This window comes from Rhipicephalus microplus, chromosome X (assembly GCF_043290135.1).
Source record: "Rhipicephalus microplus isolate Deutch F79 chromosome X, USDA_Rmic, whole genome shotgun sequence".
Lineage (NCBI taxonomy): Eukaryota > Metazoa > Arthropoda > Arachnida > Ixodida > Ixodidae > Rhipicephalus > Rhipicephalus microplus.
This window is the reverse complement of record NC_134710.1, coordinates 57,581,331-57,601,360: the sequence shown is the minus strand read 5'-3', so window position 1 is coordinate 57,601,360 and position 20,030 is coordinate 57,581,331. Positions and strand designations below refer to the sequence as shown.

The 20,030-nt window shown below is 45.4% G+C and overlaps 1 long non-coding RNA gene across 1 annotated transcript; it reads right to left on the bottom strand.

Moving 5' to 3' along the window:
• Positions 1 to 1,561: 1,561 nt before the first annotated feature.
• On the bottom strand, positions 1,562 to 4,984 carry LOC142775377 (uncharacterized). The gene is made up of 3 exons (XR_012886741.1): positions 4,774 to 4,984; positions 4,196 to 4,301; positions 1,562 to 4,083 (listed from the first exon to the last, which is right to left on the bottom strand). It is a non-coding gene; the product is annotated as an uncharacterized LOC142775377 (long non-coding RNA).
• Positions 4,985 to 20,030: the final 15,046 nt, after the last annotated feature.

The following is a 20,030-nucleotide window of genomic DNA, read 5'->3' as shown; positions in this document are numbered from 1 at the left end:
GACAGCTATGTCGTCTGCAGTAAGCTTGAATTGACTGACCCGTCAACTAGTTCAGATGTGCAGCCTAACTACGAAAAGGAGGAGGAGGTTGTCCGTCAACTGGAGATAGAGGTGTGCGCCGAGACGTCGGCGCGCCACCGCCGATGTGTGTTTTTTTTTGGGGGGGGGGGGGGGGGGCGCCAATGAAATTTTTTAGTAAGCCTGGCTTTCTTTGGCAGTTTATTCTGTCACCATGTAAATTATCGGTTGTTTCTTAATTCTGCCCTCTAGTACACGAATCGCAATCAATTGGCCTGCTGGTTAGTGTTAAATAACTGGATCAGAAAAAACGCCAGGCCTGCGCGGAAGGCGCAGCACAGTCGCAGCGAAAGCTAGAAGAGCGACCTTTCAGAGCCTTTTCTAAATACTGATTGCGTAACTGCTGCAAGCACACTAGCTTGATACTCACTACGGTATTAATAATAAAAATTTTAGGGTAGTAGGCTGGCATTCGCTCTGCTATTTTTCGTCATTTTTCTGATAAGCGTGGTATCTTAAATACTTGCAAGGAATTTTGTGCCAATTGTTCATGCAGTGGCTGGCGACGATAAGGAATTATGCCTGAAGTGGGTATGCGCCACAGTTAATGGCTGAACAAGAGCAATCTTTTGTAATGGGTTGGAGCCACACGCTACGCTATTCGCACTGTGCGATGACTGTTTAATTGATCTTTTGCTGTTTTAAAATGCTTTATAGGTCACATTAACGCGATTGCTTTCCCGACATCAACCCCGGTTCGAGCACCATTGCGGACCCGGGTACGAGCTCCATTGTGCCATTAATGTTGTTTTTTTTTTCATGCAATGTGGTTACGGACACCAGCGGCGGCGGACAACTGTGCGTGACCCGAGTTGTGATCTAATAACAGCTCTCGAAGTGACATTGAAAAGGGGAAAGGGAAGAAATAAGCGCAGTTCTGGTACTGCCTCTCTCAATGTAGGGCACCTCCACAGTTCTGCGCAGGGAATGGGGGAATGGCAATTAAAGAGACACAAGAAAGGGGTGAGAGAAGGGTGGTGAAAAGCATTCGACCGCTTGCGTCACGCACGCGCGTAAGAAACCTAACGCGGCACACGCAATTTTCCGAAAGACCACCGAGAAGCTGGGGGTGAAGCGAAGCGCCCGTGAAGAGAAAGAAAAAAAAAAACCCCACTGGACAAGTGGAAAGGAAATAGGGCCCTCCCACAGAACACCTACCGGTTTAGAGAATGGAAACTGTACCTTTGGGCTGTTGTATCAAAATAACATGCAAATTCGTAGCGGCGGCGTACTGAACTGCAATACCGCGAGGCGAGGTGGCGCTAGTAGTACTATCATCATCAATAAACAGACGCATTTTTTTTTGTTGCAGGTGTGTGTGTGTGGGGGGGGGGGGGGGGGGCTCGCAGTTGGTTCGCGCTGGCTCGCTTTCTCTGAGTTTTTTTTTTCGTTGCCCAATCGCGTTTCGCGTCTGTAATTATCGCCAGGGGACCTAGCTGGCCTCGACTGGCAAAAAAAAAACGTCAATCAAGTAAGGTTTGCATCGTTTATTGCGAGTTTCCAAGCCGGTACAATCAATGTATACGGTCTCGTCCGAACAAAACAATTCATTCATACATATCGAAAGCTTTCAACCCATGTGTAAAGACTCTTGAAAGCTAACAAGCATATGCATATAACTGAACATCGAAATCGCTGAATGAACGTCGCTCTCATTCTGTTGCGGCGCTCGAGTTTAATAGCGTGGCTTCAGGGCAAGGGTCTGATTCTGCCGTCACATGCGGCGCTTGCCCCGTAGTGTTGATCTTGAACCGAATGCATGATGTGGAATCGAGAAGGAAACTTGTACATTGCCGATAGATAGCTCGTGCAGTTAGAGCAATGTAGTTTTGCTAAATTTGTTAAATAAGCAATTGCGGATGCGTGAATTTCTGAATCATTCTCGCTCTGCAATGCTACATTGAGTACTTCACAATTCTGCAATGTCGCGTCGTGTCGAGAAAGTAGGCACTAGTTTTAATACTCAGCCGTGAGCCCATATTATAGGTATTATGTATTTAGGGGATGGGCCTAAAATATTTCAGGCTTGCTACATTTATTGTTAGCGTTAAGTTACACAGTTACCGCAGCTATAATTTCTCGTCGCATGTAATGATCAGTCTGCTGAGTATGCAGCGAACATGTATGCTAAAGGGAAACTTATGAGGTGTGTGCTTACAGATCGAAAAGGCCCAATTCTAAGAAAATAAGCTTCAGGTATGCATTGTACAATTCTGTTGTCTGTACATCTTTGTTGGTACTCTTACATCACGTGCACTGCACTATCTGCTCAGCCCCGAGCACAATCTCTTTTTTTGCATAGACATATCCATAGAACTTGAGTACTCTCTTGCAAGCAAACACTCCTGAAATCAATTGGTGGTACATGATGTGAATCTGTCCGAATACTGGTTCAATAAAGGTCACATTTATTACACGCTTGTTATTATGTTTACTCTTTCAGTATACTTGTGCTTGAAATGAAGTTGTTTTCTCCCTGCTACTTTTAGAGGTTAGGACTTGAAATACGTACTATCTTGCAGTGTGGCTGTAGATAAGTGAAGATCATGTATGTTTCAACTACCTGTGCGATTTCCTAGATTTTTTTTTCATGACCGTAGTGCACAGAATTTCACTTCGTAGTGGTAGACACTGTAGTTATGACAACTTAATTTAAACAGAAGCAGATGTGTACAAAGAAATCTGGAACGTTTTTCTGCCAAAAAAAACAGTACCACATGCAATGAACACAATCTTGCTCTTCATGACAGCATTCACGTCTTTAAAGAAGCTGTGCTGCAACTGCTCATCACCTTTATGATTTATTATTTTAGGAGCCCATTGAACAGATGTGCAGAGCTAGAGCAATTGAGTGCAGTGTTATGAGCTTTGGTGCATCTTTTTGTAAACTTGTATGAGCTAAACACAGTTAATTAAGACAAAACAGTTCTGGGTGTTCTTGGTAAACTGTCACAAGGCACAACTAAATGTCGGAAAGCCTGTTTATGCCCATCACTGTGGGTGTGTTCATTATGTAGTGCAAATAATAATTTCCGACGATTCACATGCCAACTATGAAGTGATCGTGAGTCGTACAGTAGTGGGCAAATTTAGATTGATTCTGGCTTCCAGGGGTTCAAACAAATGACATTGTAGCCTCACAAGAGACAAGATTGCTTGTCGAAACATTTGCTTTGAACCCTTATGTTAACATATTTTTCATATTTTCAAGCTTCCATCTTTTAAGGGTCAGTTTAGTTCCCTTTCACCAATCCGAATTGGTTCACAGCTGTGCACGAGAAGTTTAGAACTTGTGCGGCAGGAGTTCAGCGGTGCGGCATCACAAGTGAATGACAAGGTGCCGACAAGGTGGAATCCTTATTTTTGTTCGCTTAATTTAATGAGGTGAAAACATCTTCGCAAAACACGCCACATTTATAGAGGTGGGTACAGCACCTACGTCTAATGCTATGTTGTTTGTTAAGCTGTGCGAGCGGCTGCACCAAACCAGCGCCGTCAGAGCAGAAGGTACACGAAATTCATGAAATAGTTTTGGTGCTGTACCTCTCCTGCGCTTTTTGAAATGAATGGCAAGAATTATAAGATGCCATTGCTGCGCCACTGAAACAAATGCCGAGGTGCAGCACTTGGTAAATTGGATCATATGATGCAGGCGAATCGAACAAATCCTTAAGCACACAAGCGTCTTAGTGTTTCACCCCCATCGAAATATGGCTACAGTGGCTGGGATCAAACAGTGTGTTGTTGAGCTCAGCAGCGCCACACAATCTAACTAATAGTGTTACAGTTTCAACATTATTGAAGTGTAGATTCCATGGCACGGTAGGCAGGCAATACTTGTAGTCAATCTAAAGCACCTCTCCACGATATGCGCGGTAAAACATTCACAAAAACAGCATTACATGGGTGAGGTTAGAGATGACCTGTTGTAGTGGACATTCAGATGTTTCAACGTGCTTGCAGAGTGGACATTCGGGGGTAGTCATCCTGTCATTGCATGGCAGTCTGGAAAAACAAGTAACATCACCAGATATCAATGCATGAAATTTTCCAAAGTAAACAAATAAACTCAGTTAATTAGTAAACAGCAGTATTTTATACATATATGTAGTGGTACCTCATAACACGTATATCACTCAGGGCTGCTTCTTCACAAGGCATGTCATGTAGCAGGTTCCTTGCCCATTGTACACATTTGCTTCCATGTCAGGTGGGCCAGGAGGCTGTGGCAGAAAAAGAAGTATTTCTCATTTATGTGACGCTTCCTTTGTCACACTATAGCAAAACCAGACCCATAATTATGTGATGTTTTTCAAACGCGACTGCAGTAAACTATTAACTGGTAGGTTTTTTGCACTAATATATGGGCTAGCTAAGAAGACACATGCGAGGCGACAGTGATTTATTTGCTTTCTTTTATCGCAACGGCCTGGTTGGTGTGACCAGTTGATAGAATTTAAGAATTAGCTATTGAGTCAGCGACTCATTCCCACGTGAAGCCATTCACGCCGCAAGTAACGCACGTTTTTCCGTTTACTGATTGAGGCGTTCAACAATTTTAAAATTTACTACTGCAATGCGCTGCCACCGTGTGACGCCAACGCAGTCATTGGCAAAAAAAACTAAATATGTTGAAATGAACCAACTAGCCCCGCAAGCAGCCATCCTTAAAAAACTGAAGTGGTTTCTACTCACCGGCCCGGGCTTGCAACGGGTGTTCATCCGATGAAAGCTTCAACGGTCGCTTCGTCCCCGAAAGTCACTCGAATTCCCTTCGCGAAAGCATTTGAACGAGTTAAAATAAACAGAATGAGGAAGAATGTGTCGGTCGGCAAAGGCTCGAAATATTTACAGCGAAACGAAACAGTCCGAGACACCTCCGATCGTACCGCGAACCGTTACCTGCCGTCACAACCATTGGCCGCCGCAAACTTTGAAATGAGGATAATGATGTCGATAGGCTGCTACTGACATCGAGTCAGCTGCAGCAAAAACTACTACAAAAAGTTGATGACGCAGCGCATGTTCAAGAAAAACTACTTGTTAAAAGAACAAAATGTTTTTAATGTGCAGCGGTACGCAAACATGTAGTATTTGATCATTTAAAAACAAAACTTGGCCCCGACGAAGGCGCCTCTACAAGAAAGTGCAACAGCGCGAGTGGCGAGAGAGGTTAGTAGATCCACTCTGGGTGTTTGAAGCAAAAACGCGCCGCGGTTGATTTTTTCGCTTACTACAGGCAGAGTCCCTTAATACCGTTCTGGTCACGAAACTTCTCCGTCACTCTATGGGAGAGCTTGATATGGTGCCAAGAGCGGCCGCTACGCGGCGCAAGTCGTCCTAGGGGGGCCATCGCCCCGCTGCGCCCGGCGGAACGTACTGGCCGCAGCGGCATCCCGAAGGCGTTGTGTGGTGGCAACTCGCGGTTTCTGCATCAGCGAAACGCGAACTTCATGTGCCAGTGCACCGTGCTCAAGATGGACGGCATGAAAATTTGAATGAACAATGCCTAAGACGTGCTGTGTGACGGGTTGCAGCTCCGGATACCGAAGCAACAAAGAAAAGGCGTCGCTCTTCTGTTTCCCAAGTAGCGCCGAACTCCGAGAGAAATGAAGCGAGCTATACCGAGGTTGGAAGCTGGCGGTTTCAGCTTCGAAAGTAAGAATGTTTGTGTCTGCGAAAAGCATTTTGATGCTAGCGACGTTGTGAGAACCGACGAGCACATCGTGAACGGGGTGGTCGTGTCGCTTCCTTTCGGCCCCCTTTCGACCAAAGACTCCATTTTGGATTACCTCGGTGGATATGTGGCCAAGAAGTTTTCTACTTTGGATTGCTTAGGCTGCATCGAAACGATGTCGAGCACAACACGTCAGCCATCTGCCTTGATCCAAACAAAATCGAGGGGCTATTTGAAAGTACCTAGCAGCCGTCTTCTTGCTCTCCTGAAAATTGTTGCAGAACATGTAGAGACGTACACGGTGCAAAACATTGCATGCGGTGACGTGTACGCGAGGATTGTTGAGGGCATTTTGCTCAACAGCCGCACAGCGTCAGCAAGTGTAGGTTGTCTGTTGCACTTTTTAGGGACAACATCTGAGGTTGTACACTTTTTTTTTTGAGATGTAGATTACATTTCTTCACTCGAGAAAAAAAACAAAGCCTCGCGGGCAACTGTGCGCAGTTCATGCCCTGGAAGTGGTGGGCGGAAGCCACAGTGTTAAGCATAATGGCTGTGTATGTGAGCACGCCTTCCCATTTGTATATAGTGTTGTATATCTTGTATACATTACACTGTAATATTTTCGTACTATTCATATTTATCTGCATATAGTGTAAATAGTGTATATTCAAATACAGTTTATTTTAGGCAGTGAGCTAAGGCAGAGTGCAGCTGTTAATGAAACGAAATACACATTGTACAGTAGAGTCACAGATTGTGTAACATTGCTCAGAACAGTTGCAATAGTTTCTAGTGCTTTTCTTCTCCAAAGTGTTGTTCTCAGTGTATTTTGTGTAAATAAATGTTTTCCAACTTTCTCCCCATTACATGCACCATATGTGAATCTCCCATTCATAAGTACACACCTGACTACTAGGCGGCGTATCATTAGCACCAAATTTAAGATTTATTGCATGCCTTAAATCATAACCGCCCTTCCCTCCCACCCAAAAATATAAAAACAAATGTGTGATGAGGTACCTCGGTAGTGGCAGAGGCGGCCAAGCGGCTAGCACTGGCATCAAAAGGAACTTCCAGATTAGGCTGCTGTACTTTTGTTCCCGGAGAAATCATAAGTTGTCGGCCGGTAAATAATAATGCCCTAAACCGTAAACACAAGGAAACGTCAAGCGGCGGGTGTCCCGTGTAAACTGCGTGGAAAGAGGTGATCAATCAAATGTTGGGCACGTTTAGAGCGGTCGCGAAAGCCCTCGGCATCGAAAGTCCCCGCGTCAAAAAAGCGATCGGCGCTCACAAACGTGTGTCCAAAACAACTGCGCATTTGGGTATAAACTCAATTGAAAGGTCTGGAATAAAACTTCTGTCTCAACCATTCAGTTCATTTGAATACTTGGGTAGTAGCGCGCGAGAGGCGAGCCGGATATAAACCAATGTGATTGCTCCTGTACTACCCAGTCGTGTTTCGTTTCGTTCACCTTCCTCCCCCTATTAGCGGCCCTACCAGAATATAAAGCTCACCTACCGCATAAACATAATCGCCCTTTGGCCGGGCGCAAATACGAACATGTTGTCGAGCAGATCAAGCAGTAGCTGCTCGCATCAAGAGCATGGAGCATAAGCATCGTCTTTCAACACTTGCGAGCTATAGCTCGCAAGTACCGCTTCGAGGCATCGTAAGTATGCATATAATTGGGCTATGAGGCAATTATTGACACAATGCGTTATCGCGCGGTGTGAGAACACTTTTAATGTGCTGCTGTTTATAAGGTGGGCCTGCACTTCCAAGTAAACTACGCGTGCGTTCCAAAGTAAACAGCTCTCATTCGTCGTCGACACTGGATCCCGTTTCAACTTATTTATCTGTTGGCATTGATGCGTTCAGAGACGTTTAAAAAAAGGTAACAGGAAAAACAGCACGCACATAATCGCGTCGAAACGTCGGCCGCAGTGCGCATACAAGCCCAGCAGTGGCGGCGGCTTGTGGCCCCCATACGACGGGTGGCGCCTCTAGCGACAGATTTTGTCCCTATATCAACCTTCGGGCGCAGTTTCGTGACCAGAAAAGCATTGAAGGACTCTGCTACAGGTGAGCACTTGAACTTGAGAGTTTTCGAGGGAAGAGAGAAGGGGAAAGAGGGTCTGCTCCGTCGGCGCAATACTGCCGCGGGGGAGAGGGAAAAAAGGCCGTCATGCGTCAGGCAGCTCGGAGCAGCGTACGTAAACAATGTCACGTGGGACTCCGAGAAAGCACGCCGTGGCGCGATGTCAACAAACTCCGACACGCGTGTAACGGGCCTCTTTCGCTATGAAACTTGTTCAGTACTCCTAATAACGTAGGAAGGTAGTGTTGGACTCAAAATAAACGTTATTTTTAAGCTACTTTCAAGCTCACCTAATTGAGCGCCAACAGCGGTGTTTTGGCGAGGACTATATACCAACATATTCTGGCTGACGATCGAGTCTACATACTCCCTTTCACAAAATCATGTATGAATAAAAGGCGGGGAAAGACGGTATTGGAATAACAATAAGTACGACTGTGAAAGCGAGTGAAGGAACGTTTACAGTTAAAAGGGGAAGATCAGCGCTAGTTAATGTAGAAGCCCTCTTATGTAATGCCCTTACAAGAAAGGGGGACCATTAAGGTAATAAACTGAACTGAACTGAATGCGTATGAAAGCAGTTGCTTATAGTTCTTTATAAACGAGCAGGAGCCACGTGTTTGCGGCATGCGTATTTAGAAAAAAGTCCGTTATGGAATCGGAACACAGCCTTTAACGAAGAGAGAAAGAGAAGATCAACACTACAGATGAAGTATGCTCTATCAAACAATCGATCCAGTTGGCAGGTTCAGCAAGGTCGACCGATGGGCGAGATTAGGATCACCATCAACTTCGTGTGAAGTACTGCACAGAACATGAATACATGCGGATAAAACACTAAGTACATAATATCTTGTGTTTCCTCCGCTTTGTCATGCACTCGTCAGACAATCAAACCGAGTAATATGCGTCTTACTTCACGCGTGTTCTATCTTCGACTAAATTCGACTAACTAAATCTAGATGCCGATTTTACTCAACGGTGTTTCAAACAGTACGTCACTAACGCAGCTTGCTGTGCGAGTTGCTTCATAATATTCGAAAGAGGAATCCAACGAAGCACACGAAGACAGCAAAGGAGAACAACCACAGAGAGCAAGCATTGGACTTCAAACACAGCGGTTATTGCAGAAAGCCCACCCACACACAACCCAGCAACGCGTGCATAAATTATACTATCTGTGTCACTTCACAGTTGAACGCCTAACAGTGCACAAGTGTTAAGGTGTTACAAACAGCACATTTTCATGAAACACTACAGAGTAGATGCTACCGTGCAATCACTATGTTGTAACGTGAATTCTTTATCTGTAAGGAAAACTGATGGATGATATACACATGACGCTTTGCCATGTTTTGTTTTATTTTGAAGGCTTTAAGTACTTTACGTTCAAGATTATTTTTTATTCCCTTGCCCATGACACTTGCTGATTTGAAATCAAGGACGTAGAGCCATTGCAGTGCAGAGGTGAGTTTCCACCAGTACCTGTAGGGAGTAGAATGCGGTGTTCACGCAGTCTGTCATTGAAGCTGATCGGTTCTTCTGAGCTTTGTAGACACGGCCGCATGACAAGAAAATTTTGAAACTCACGTACATCTGCGCTGTAAAGGCTGTAGCTGCGCGCCCCTGATTTCAAATCAGGGTGTCGAAAAAAAGGAATTGAGAAATAACATTTAATATGAAAGTTGTGAAGCCTATCAATATAATCAAAAAGGCAACGTGACATATGTGATGCGAGCCCCCAGTTATTAGTCAACGGGCGCACGTGGCGTTGATATTTTGGCTTTGTGGAAATGCGCTGTTTGCGACACCTTGACATGCTTATTTCTTGGCTTTGTATTGTTAAATGTGCAACGTACTAAGCTCAGATAGCCCACTTACGCATGTTCTGATGGTTCATGCATGTGGGGGCTTTTTTAATATATATTTAGTTGTTAGTCTAGCACTTGTCCTGTCTGGTTATCTGTTTTCGTGTTTTTGGTTGGTTTCTTATAAAGTATAGTTCGCTAAAGATCATCACTTTTATCTTCATACGAATGACGTAACAACTGTCCTCACACGCTTCCTCTTCTCCAGATAACTTCCCATCATGCGCATATACGAATTGACTTCATCAACGCATGACGGGATCTGTTTCACAATTCATCCACAAACTACACACACCGATCGACCTCCTTTCAGCATGTTGTACGAAATATTCAGAAAGATAATCTCAATTGTGCATAGTGTTTTACCGTAGATCATCGTTATGCGAGTAATAAAAGAATTGATAAAACTGCCAAATAATAAAGGATCGCTCTATAAGACAGATCACGAAACGGCATTATAAACTCTCAAGAAATATATCAGCGGTTCTAGAGGTTGTTAAGTGTTGTGTCCGGTCGTTCTGGCACAGGAGACTCGCAAAGACGGGGTCGAGGCAGCTTGAAGATACTAAATTTCCTTAAGGAAATTCGACGTTTATTTAGAGTAGTTAGAGGACAAGTATTTTGCTACGTGGCGGACATATCGTGCAACCAGACGAAGGTGTCCCCACTGAGCCCACGCCTCCCTGCAGGTTGACGTTTTTGACTAGGCATTGCCACCACATTTTCTTTTCTTGTCCCTTTCTTGATGTGAGAAAGGCTGGGGCTCACGCTCGTGGAATGGAGCAAAAAAAAAGGACCACCGCTCGCCACGCTCAATCATCGAGACTGGTTGTCATCCACCGCGACACCGCTCTCCTCAAGCAGGACGGTGTGGCCGGAAAGCCGGGAACCATTGCAGTAGTTTTTGTCGAACTCCTTGCCTCGTCGGGCCCCGCCACGGTGGTCTAGTGGCTAAGGTACTCGGCTGCTGACCCGCAGGTTGCGGGTTCGAGTCCCGGCTGCGGCGGCTGCATTTCCGGTGGAGGTGTAAATGTTGTAGGCCCGTGTGCTCAGATTTGGGTGCACGTTAAAGAACCCCAGGTGGTCGAAATTTCCGGAGCCCTCGACTACGGCGTCTCTCATAATCATATGGTGGTTTTGGGACGTTAAACTCCACATATCAATCAATCCTTGCCTCGTCGGGCTGCATAACGCCCCACTTCCCGTGTCGGGAGCACATAATTGGACGGCCATCAGCAGGCCCGCAGCCCTCCAGCGACCTGTTGCTCCTTGTATTAGAAGGAAGAGGAGGAAGAGGAAAGGGGTCACTGCTTTCTCCGTGACTCGGCGCCGGACCGACCCAACAACGGGTTCCGTGGACAAGTACATGTGTGCGATTCTATAGCTACTCCACTTTAAGAAACAAAAAAAAATCTGGAAGGTTCCTTCTGAAACTGGCAATGTAAATTACTGTTTTGTAACCCCTGCCCTCTCCTCGCATCCCCCACTTTTTTGTTTGTTTGGAAGGACTCTTAGTAGAAAGAACGTGCATTTTTAGGAGGTCAAGCATACCTACAATCGCGCAGAGAATTAGGCGGCACTTGGAGAGCCTTCGTTGAAAAGCTGCAGCGTTTGAGACACCCGTTGTAAGGCCGCAGGATTGAGTTGAAACGAAAAGTAAGTTAAAGAAGTAACAGATGGAAATTACATACGCGTGAAAGTGAATACAGCAGGCGAGCGGTAGTACACGAATTCTCATAGCATGAAAAAACGTTGCCGAATTCTCGGCGCCATGCAATGCTTTCGCGATTTTGTGAGATCATCAAATCCGGCCATGTAATAGATTAACCAAATTACTCGCAAAAGTGATGAAAGAAGTGTACATTTAAGGGATCATTATTTTGTTAGATGTCATACGTGTCGTATACCATTTCTTTGTTGTATGATGAAGAAGAAAAAAACATGGATTTTAGCCATTCCTTGTTTTGTGGTAGCATGTGCATAGGCCCGGCGGGACGCTCAAAGAACCTGAAATGTCCGTCATATCATCGGGAGGATACTCGGCTGCTCGACTGCAGAGAGTGCGGTTGCTCGCCAGTTTGTAACAATACCCAGCAATGAAATAAATGTGAGAGGGAACTTATGAAAGCATATATGAAATGCCACGATAAGCGATAGGGAACTGACTGAAGTATATAAAATTCAAAGAAAAAAAACATAGTCCTGATCGTGTACCTCCCATAGCGTTATCACGAAAAGACACTGATCATCTTTTTAGAGAAATGTAATTTAGAATGTATCATGCCCTGGGTTAAATATTTATGGTTTTCACGGCGCACGGGCAAGTGTTGGTTATTTATTATGTAATTGTATCATGCGCAGTGTTTTCATCTGTACTTGCTGCATCACGTGTAGCACTTGTTCGTCTTGGTTTTCTTCTCAAACCGTGTTGCTGCATTAAAAATACTGACGTCCAAGCTTGCGTGTTGAATTTTGTTGTGTGCGCGCGCCCTTCAAGGCTGGGTTCGTCATTCTTTCAAATGATATGACAGCAGGTTACCTCCATGAATCTTGTTAGGCATATGCAAAGACAGTACCAAAAAAAAAAAAACAGCATATCCACGGAGTGAATGATGAGTGGTGGGGCGAAGCGTCCGCCTATTCGTTCTTGCTTCAGTACGTCCATGCGTCCGTCCATCGATGTGACTATCGGTGCATCCATCCGTCCGTGCGTTCCTCCATGCACCCGTCCGTCCTTCCGTCTGTTCGTCCGTGCATCTGTTCATGCGGCCGTCCCTCTGTCCGTCCATCTGTGCTTCCGCCCCCTTGTCTGTCTGTGCGTCCGTCAGTCCATTCGTCTATCTGTACGTCCGTCCGTCTATCTAGTGAACACTCCAAGTACAGCCATCTCACATCTTTTCATCATGTAATCATCATATAGAAGCGCCACCTTCCGGCGGACATGTTAAGGACCACTCTTTCGGTTATGTGCCACCGGTCGCTACATACACCATCAGAGGATGGACAGACCCACACCCTAAGGAGTTTCGTCCCCTCAGAAAAAATGCTGCACATTTGTGGAAGCAATTAACATACATTCAACATACGTACTACAGTGAAACGGTCATCTGATGCGTGTTCGATCAGCCCCACCGCGGTGTTCTAGTGGCTAAGGTACTCGGCTGCTGACCCGCAGGTTGCGGGTTCGAATCCCGGCTGCGGCGGCTGCATTTCCGATGGAGGCGGAAACGTTGTAGGCCCGTGTGCTGAGATTTAAGTGCACGTTAAAGAACCCCAGGTGGTCGAAATTTCCGGAGCCCTCCGCTACGGCGTCTCTCATAATCATATAGTGGTTTTGGGACGTTAAACCCCCCAAATCAATCATCAATCAATGCGTGTTCGATCCCAGCCACGATAATCGCTATTTAATGAACGCTAACCGGGTGGTCAAAACGTCCCCAAAAATTAATAATGTACTGTACATGACTTAAGAGTACCCCCCATCGCCATTTTCCCCCCATTTTCAGTATGCATGCTCAAAAACAAAGCATTTACGAAACGTTTGCCAATTCTCTTCTAGTAATCTCATATGTCGTATTCTGCAGTTATTGCTAAAAGCTCCTAATTTCAGCGAATATAGCAAAAAAAAGACGCAGTAAAGAGCTTTTTGAACTTGTCGTTTCTGTTTCCACGCCGCCGGCAGGGGCGTGCGCCACCGCCAATGATTTTACCCGGCGTGCGACGCCGCCACCGCCGAGATGAAGGTGGAAAAGATAAGGCACCTTAAGGAATGTGAAATGTGCCGTGCGAAAGGGGCTCCGGAGACGCGAAAATGCCTCAGGGCTCTATACAAAGAAGAACAGATCAAGGTCAGAGGTGACTATACTTTGAGGAAAGCACCTCTGAAGCTGTGCGAGAAGCGGCAGCAGAAGAGGCGCAAGCAGTGGGATTCAAGCACTGAGAACGTCAAGCAACGTCAGATAGAGTGTCACCAGAAATGTCGGGACAACATCAAGGCACGTCAACAGGCCAAGCTTTTAGACCAAGATGAAGAGCCTCAAGAACGAAAGCCACATTGTTCCAGTATTCGCGGACCATTTAGATGTTTTGGTGACTGCAAGACAGTGGGACGAAAAAAAATGGGATGGGATGTGATGTAAAAAGCAGATCAAGCATTTTACAAAAAATAAAGGATGAAAGTCGGATGTGAGACAAAAAGCAATCTGGCAGCCCTGTGCTACATGTTGATTTAGTCGTGACATAGTTTCGTAGTCAATCCTAGGCGCGCGTGTTCTATTAATGCATTGATGCCATAGTTCTGATTAATAAAGTTGTTTTCGCCTTATCGTCACCTTGTCAACGTTACGGAGCCCTCCCAGTATTTATTATATATATTGCGTATTTGGAAAAATAACAATGGCGTAGTTACACTTTCACTCAGCGACAATAATCACACAAATACAACCCAAACATTCAAATCTGGATCAGTTCTAAAAAATACCGTTATATAAGATTGCAACAAAAGCGCGTGATAACAAATACTTATAAAATACAAAGATATATGCAAATGTATTCTGAAAGTTCAATATTCAAGTCTAGTGTTTTGTATTCAGACAGTCTATCGACATCGAAGCCAAGAGCGTGTGGCCTCGTGTGACTCGGAGTGAGAAAGACGGCGAGTCATATCGGTCGCAAGGATCGTGGCGAGCGCTGTTCCAGGTGCGACTTGTCTAGATACCGTGAGTAGGGGTTCATCAGCGTTCATTCGGTGCCCACCTGATTAACCTTTGTGGACAGCCAGTGCAAAGGAGTCAAGTCACTCGCGTCAAGATGGATGCCGGGACTCCAAAACGAGCACACAGCATGGACAATTCGCAAGGACCAGACGAGAGGACACCAAAGCGCAGTAGGCTTGCACCTGCGTCTGATAGTGCGCCCACCGCTGCAATGATGTCTCCCCAAATGCATCCATGGCCCTACGCCAGTGTACCACATGCCATAATGTTTCGAGAGATGCAGTGGCTGGAGCATCACCAGCGACTTCGTTTCGAACGGGAAGAGGCCACCTACAACCATCCAGAAGTCACCGCAGGTTCAGTGCCTCAGGGTGCCTCCGTGGGAGGACAAGACCGGCGTTTTCTCTTAGCACACCCTCCATTGATCAATCAACACATGGGCCTCATTCGCGAGCGCTTGGTGAATGAGTGTCACCGCCGACTGCGCGAGGGAGGAGACGAGGCGTCCTCGTCTAGCCGCACTGAGAACTTCTGAGCGTTTCTGCTTGTACGACAAGGCGGAGAAGCTGTGAGAGACAACCACTCTATGGTGACTGCTCACTCTAATATCGCTGACGTCAGATCGCAAGAGAAAGTGCTTATGTGTGAACACTGTGCAAACCAGCGACCCCAATAAAGCACCCTCCTACAAAGTATCTCCCGTTTATTTACTGCGTCGGCAATGAAAATCAGGAGAGCTTCCCTAACAGAGGTAATGTGCGAGGCGTGCCTAACGTACTGGATCTATTTCCTTGTTCCTTTCTTTTTGTTTCTCTTTTTCTTCCCTACTTTCTTTCTTTCTCTCTCTTTCCTTGCTTTTTGTCTTTCTTTTCTTCTTTTTTCATGATTGTTACTTTTTTTTCTTTCTTTAATTCTTTCTTTCTGTCTAACTAGCAACCGTCCCCGAAACGCTATTTACAGCCTGCATCAACACGGCGTCTTTCGTTTTCTTTATTTAGTTAGCCTAAGGGCCCAAAGAAAGGACCATATCACGCGATTGTGGCGACGCGGGTCAGACATTGCGTTTTCATACTGTCGGAGTTTTCCTAAAATGTGGGTATCAAACTTACGCGCTGTCAACCCGATTGCTTTTAGAGCGCCAAAACAAAATATTTCAATGCAGTTCCCAAAGCAAGTCTATGTAGTTTATGAATGTGGATTTAACATCACGTGAACAAACAAAAAATGGGACAGGGTAAAGAAGAGTGCAGCCATCTTTTCTCCTTTGTTCTATTTTTTGCTATAGTCACTCGCTGTAAAATCCCCCATCATGAACCCAGACTAACTATCCCAAGCTTCTACTCTTGTCCACAGATCCCCCCCCCCTTTTTTTCAGTTCTGTTCTTATTGAGCAAGCATATGTCGCGTGGCCTCGAAGCCTCTGTGTTTCAAATCACTGAGAGGCGATCCTCTATCGCTCATTCTTTAAATAATTGAGTCAGATTATTAGAGAATGGATTAGCAACAGAATGTTTTTGTTATAAGCGTTTTTAGGAGCGAAGCTCCTTAAGGCGTGGGTTGTGCGTCCCCTGTATGTAGCCACCTCTCGTTCAGTTCTAAGTATTACGCTAGCCACCGCCCGATCTAAAGGGTACAGCCATATCCATCCATCCATCCGTCCGTCCATACGTCCGTCCATCCGTCCATCCATCCATCCATCCATCCGTCCGTCCGTCCGTCCATCCGTCCGTCCATCCATCCATCCGTCCGTCCGTCCGTGCGTCCGTCCGTGCGTCCGTCCGTCCGTCCAAAAGATGCAAGATGTTATAAACTAGACGGCGGTACGTGTAGTTGATTATGAAAGATGCGGGGTGTTATAAAATAGGAATGATGCCACACATGGCGCGTGTCATCGTTCGATATAGTGCGGCGACGTACGCTACGGGGAGCGTTGCAATAAAATCGAGTGGGCAAAATGTACGGAGGATTCATGGTTTACCAGGTTTACCTCCGGAGCTTCGCCCACTCATCATCATTCACTTCGTGGATATGGCGGCATTTTTTTCTCATATATTTAGCGTACTTCCATAGCTCCAAAACCAGTGTGCATGTGGCGAAAATACGCTTGGTAAGTAAGAAAATGCAGCTGGTGATGCAAGTTGAAAACGCTTGCACCTTTCGTGGTTGCCATAAATTTTGATAGCAACAATTAAGTCCTCGAGTAGTTCCTAATCGGTAAAAATAAAATTCGTTGACCTCTGATTGGGTCTTGACATACCAAGTTTCAGACAATTTCATTGAGCCGGCGTTGCTGCCTCCTGGTGAACCAAGCGTTTTGAGGGGAAAAGCACTTCATTTACCCATATAGCCGCTTAAAACCAACTTGACTTGACTAGAAGTGCATTATTAGGTGGCGTGAAAAACGTTTAGTTTATAGATTTTTTTTTCGTCGGTTCAGGTTGTGGAGTTTCTCAGTAGCTTTCTAGAAACTCTATGGTAGTAAGAGCTATATTAAAAGTATTTCTCCGTGGGTGGATGTTATATATATATATATATATATATATATATATATATATATATATATATATATATATATATATATATATATATATATATATATATATATATATATATATATATATATGCGTAGAAATAAGTGTCTTTGTACTAGGCCTTTGGGATTAGCAATTTTGGCGTTTTCTAATTTCAGTCAGAGGCTACGCCTTGTATTGAAGGGGTTGCCTGCTGAATGAGCGCAAAACGCCTGTCCTCTATGGCAGCGTCACTTACGATGTGTTAATAATAATTACCTTTACGCCTTTTTAAAACTTTTTTACGTTGTTTTTGTTACATATAAGCTCCAAAAACGTAAAAACTTATTTAAAGACAACCCTACTTAAGTAGCGCCACCACCGCAGTTCCGACGACGGCTGCTTTCCATGTGACTGCCGATAATCCGGCAGGCAAAGAAAATCTAGGAGGCTCTGGTACTGCTTCTGCCCGTGGGGACGAAGTCCCGTTGCGTAGAGTGTGTTATAAACCGTGATTCAAGTGCAAGTCGCTGCCGCTTTCGATAGTTCCTGCGACGTCGCAGTGTTTGCATACTGATAAACGAATGGAACATTACCGCGGTGCTCAGTCGATAACACCGAACATCTCAAAGTGTTTACCGTCATTATGTCGCACTGTTTACCTTTCGCAGCCGCAGCGCCCATGGCGCCCTCTGTATTTAAAATACTTGTAATATCTGTTTAATTAACAATTACAAGCTGTTTGACTTGTCAAACCCCTACCTAATAAAATTTTTGTAGGTTTAACGCATTATACTTTAATAATTTACACATTTTAAAAAGTAATAATTTTTAAAAGTAATCATTTTTAAAGTGACGTCACTTTTACGCGGCGCAGGAGCCACTTCTGTGTGGGCATCATGGAGGAAGGAAAAACTCCTTTCTCCATATGTGTGGGGCTGCTCTTTGTGGGGCGCTGGCTGCCGCGCCGCGCGACGCAGAAGACGCTGCCACTTATATGACAGCGTCCTAATAAAAGAGAAAACTTTTTTTACGAGGGTTCCAAAAGAACGTCCCCCCATATTATGTAAAACACAAGTGATGATGGATATGATTTTATGAGACAGCATATCTACGGAGGGACACGATGATTTGAAGGAAAAGGAAGAGCCGAGTGCAAAATACGACAACGACGACGTGCACGTGCTGCATGCTTTCTGTGCGTGGAAGTCGTTACCAGACGTTGCACCACTTTTCCCGTGCACATCACCGAGCGTGTCAGTTATTCAACTGCCTTGAAGGCACTACGTCAACAAACCACTGCAGTTTTGCGACACCAGTGCGACATGGATCCCGGAAGTCGTAAGCGTGCAGCGCAATGGGATCCTCCAGGCCTCCCGGACGAAATATCAACTGATAAGATGTTCCTGATTACCCCTACTTCTACAGTGGACCCTATAATGGAAATTCCACAATCGGCCGTGAAACGACCGCGTGTCAATTTCACAGAAACTTCATTACCTTTATCAACAGTAGCTGGTGCGATATACCATTCGCCATGCGGTGACATGACAGCAGCGATGCCTTCGAGCGACGCATCAGGCAACATTCAAGCACTGTGGCCAAAAAGCCATGGAACACAAAGCTGTCCCCCGGATGGTTTCCCCATCGCCGGCCCTTCAACCGAAGGCGACAGCTGGCGTCCGGTGAATCCAGACGTGCCAAGCCAAACGTACTCGTACAATCATCATGTCGTGGAGACTTACAAGAATATGTTGAAGGAACAAGAAGCGAGACTTTGGCATCGGTTTGGGCGCCTGGTCAACCAATTGCTGGACGAAGAGCAAGAACCATTGGTTCAACTAAACTTGATGAAAATCAAAGAATAACTTCGGGAGGCCGCAACCACCGCGTTGCAACCCGGTGCAGAGCGTCATGCTTGAGGACCCCCGACTGGGACAACGCGAGATGAGAGTGGTTCATAAGAAACACCGCGGGACGGCAACAGCGTGGTTTGGATTGTGGGCAACAGTGCAGCAGTGATGGACATGACTCACAACGTTGTTTCCCATCGTGCTTGACTTTTTTTTTGCCTTCTTTTTAGAGCGGATCTGCATATGCTGTTACTACTTATTGAGCTTACAATGTACATGGTTGGCTCCTTGGGCTGATATAAAAAATGTTTTTGTTTTTTTTACATTCCTCGCCTGAATGGACTTCCGTGCTGTGAAAACGAGTTTAAACTATGTCTTTTGTGTACATGTTTTTTTTATCCACCGTATCGAATTGAGTTAATGCAAAGCCTGAAAGGTTGATTGATATGTGGTGTTCAAAGTCTCAAAACCATCATATTTTTATGAGAGACGCCGTAATGAAGGGCTCCGGAAATTTCTACCGCATGGGTTTTTTGACGTGCACCCAAATCTGAGCACACGGGCCTACAGCATTTTCCCCTCCATCGAAAATGCAGCCGCCGCAACTGGTATTCGATCCCGCAACCTGCGGGTCAGCAACCGAGTACCCTAGCCACTACACCACCGCGGCAAGGCCGTGAAGCCAGTATACAGGAAGCGTGTGTTTGTAAAGCATGCAGGTTACTGCGTTTCCCCAGCAGAGGAATGCCTGCGTGCCGCGTCGATGCGCGACACTGATGAGAACACACTCGCCCGACGAAAGACAAAAGAAGCGTGTAAATTCCCGCAATAAGATATCGGTTGTTTCGCCTGTCATGAGGAAGCATTAAAGCTATGCATTATATTTGTATCTAACAGACACCTGTTCCTGATAAACTTACCAGGTGAAAATGTGTACCGGGAATCTTGCTGGTTTCAACTGGTACTACCTGGTATCAGCTGGTCCCAGTTAGAAACTAACTGGTTCCAGTCGATTCCAGTTGAAACTGGTTCCAGTTAGCAAGTGGTCCAGTTGGGAACTACCTGTTCCTAATTGATACCAGTTGAAACTAATTCCAGTTAGCAACTGGTACCAGTTTAACTTAACTGGTCCCAGTTGATTCCAGTTGCAACTGGTTCCAGTTCAACTTGACTGCATGGTCCCAGTTGATTCCACTTTTAACTGGTTTCAGTTAGCAGTCAGTC